The sequence below is a fragment of the Anastrepha obliqua genome, unplaced genomic scaffold, assembly GCF_027943255.1.
Source record: "Anastrepha obliqua isolate idAnaObli1 unplaced genomic scaffold, idAnaObli1_1.0 ptg000027l, whole genome shotgun sequence".
Classification (NCBI taxonomy): Eukaryota; Metazoa; Arthropoda; class Insecta; order Diptera; family Tephritidae; genus Anastrepha; species Anastrepha obliqua.
This window is the reverse complement of record NW_026562185.1, coordinates 245,001-247,500: the sequence shown is the minus strand read 5'-3', so window position 1 is coordinate 247,500 and position 2,500 is coordinate 245,001. Positions and strand designations below refer to the sequence as shown.

Genomic DNA, 2,500 nt, shown 5'->3' with positions numbered 1-2,500 from the left:
CCTGACTTCAACCTGATCAAGTATAGTTCACCATCTTTCGGGTCACAGCATATATGCTCAAGGTACGCTCCAGTTAGAGGTATAAATAATAATAAATTATCATTATACATAACTATATGGAACGCCCCGGGATTGAATTAATTGACTATTTATTAAAAAATAGACTAAAAATTAATCCCATTATATTTAAGTTAAGTTAATTATGCCATTAAGTTTAATATAACTCAATGACTTGCACATATGTTAGACTCCTTGGTCCGTGTTTCAAGACGGGTCCCGAAGGTATCCTGAATCTTTCGCATTGTTAATCATATAAATGCATACAAATAAATATTAATATCATAGATATTAAATTTTTTGTAAAATTCAAAAAATGAATTTTAGCATTATATATAATAAAATCTATCAACACTTTATCAAATCATTAGTATTTATTTTATGTTAATATGCTTAAAAAGCAAATTAATTTAAATAAACTTAATATCACCAATGATCTTTTGATAAATACTTTATTATGTTAATAGATTACAATGTCCTTATATGAAAAAAATGCACATTATTTTTTTAATTATTTAATGATGAATTTTTCATAATGGATATTCAGGTTCATCGGGCTTAACCTCTAAGCAGTTTCACGTACTATTTAACTCTCTATTCAGAGTTCTTTTCAACTTTCCCTCACGGTACTTGTTTACTATCGGTCTCATGGTTATATTTAGTTTTAGATGGAGTTTACCACCCACTTAGTGCTGCACTATCAAGCAACACGACTCTTTGGAAATATCTTTCTAGTAATCATTAACGTTATACGGGCCTGGCACCCTCTATGGGTAAATGGCCTCATTTAAGAAGGACTTAAATCGTTAATTTCTCATACTAGATATTAAGATATTCCATACACTGCATCTCACATTTGACATATAGACAAAGTGACTTAGTGCTGAACTATTTTCTTTTCGCTCGCCGCTACTAAGAAAATCCTTGTTAGTTTCTTTTCCTCCCCTCATTAATATGCTTAAATTCAGGGGGTAATCCCATATGAGTTGAGGTTGTTTTAATATTCTTTTTTTATCTTCTCACAATTTAATAAAAAAATTATATCATCTTTTCATCTCTATTTTTCTTTTCTCCTTTTATATATTGTAAATATATAAAAATAATAATAATGTAAAATGAGGCAATCCTAGAATAAAAAATTTAATTTTTATGCTAGACATTCCTCCTTTTAATTACATATATAAATTATTATTTTATATATATATATAAATAATATGAAAATTTTTTGTAAAGAATACTTAGATTCAATATTTTCATCATTTCATTTTATTTGAGAGGATTTTTTTTTTAAAGAATATATAATAAATAAAATTCATTATATATCTTTATTTTTTTTGCTATTAATATTATGAATTATTTAAAATCCAATAATATACACATTTGCTTAAATTCAATTATTTTTATAAAAGAATAAGCAACTTATTTAGCATAGTCTTACAACCCTCAACCATATGTAGTCCAAGCAGTACTTTAAAATTGAATTTAATGTACATAACAGCATGGACTGCGATATGCGTTCAAAATGTCGATGTTCATGTGTCCTGCAGTTCACACGATGACGCACAGTTTGCTGCGTTCTTCATCGACCCATGAGCCAAGTGATCCACCGCTTAGAGTATTTTTTTATTTATTTTTATTTATAACAAATGTCAATTTTTTTTTGCATATATTAATTGAAAGAGTAAAATTAAATAATATTAATAATATATAAATTGATTTTCTTTCAATAATATATATCAAATATATTTAACTCTAAACATTTTTATTAAGTTGCGAATGTCTTAGTTCAACAATAATACAGTGGTGGTATTTATTATGATTCAATTATTTTGTATTTTTTTAATCATTTTATGTATATATAATAATATAATAAATATATACCACTTTTGTTATTGTGAACAAATTAACTTATCATTCAATCAAATGAATAATAAGTACAACTTTTTATTTTCATGTTTAAAGGTTTTTAAAAGAAAAAAATAAGAAAAAACATTACAAAATGTACCATCATATATTATATTTAATATGATATAATTGATGGATCACAAATTGAATGAAAAAGAATAAAAAGAATTATGGATTCAAAATAATTATATAAATTTTTTTTTTTTTTTTCTTTTTTTTTTTTTTTTTTTTTTCTTTTTGTTCGTTTGTTTGCTTGTCTGTTTGTTTGTTTGTTTGTTTGTTTTTCTTACGGATATGGAACACAATAATGATCCTTCCGCAGGTTCACCTACGGAAACCTTGTTACGACTTTTACTTCCTCTAAATAATCAAGTTCGGTCAACTTTTGCGAAACAACCGTGACACACGAGGCGTCACAGTGATCACGTCCGGAGACCTCACTAAATAATTCAATCGGTAGTAGCGACGGGCGGTATGTACAAAGGGCAGGGACTTAATCAATGCGAGTTAATAACTCGCACTTACTGGGAATTCCAAG

The 2,500-nt window shown here is 26.8% G+C and overlaps 2 non-coding genes and 1 pseudogene across 2 annotated transcripts in view; all 3 read right to left on the bottom strand.

Annotated features, from left to right (window-relative positions):
- The window catches only part of LOC129251542 (large subunit ribosomal RNA), a 3,990-nt gene extending 2,938 nt beyond the window's left edge, over positions 1 to 1,052 (bottom strand). Inside the window, exon 1 of the ribosomal RNA XR_008582997.1 lies at positions 1 to 1,052. This exon is cut by the window's left edge and continues 2,938 nt beyond it. This is a non-coding gene — a ribosomal RNA (large subunit ribosomal RNA).
- A 442-nt stretch (positions 1,053 to 1,494) lies between these two features.
- On the bottom strand, positions 1,495 to 1,675 carry LOC129251512 (5.8S ribosomal RNA; annotated as a pseudogene).
- A 592-nt stretch (positions 1,676 to 2,267) lies between these two features.
- Positions 2,268 to 2,500, bottom strand: part of LOC129251534 (small subunit ribosomal RNA) — a 1,991-nt gene continuing 1,758 nt past the window's right edge. The window contains exon 1 of the ribosomal RNA XR_008582990.1: positions 2,268 to 2,500. This exon is cut by the window's right edge and continues 1,758 nt beyond it. This is a non-coding gene — a ribosomal RNA (small subunit ribosomal RNA).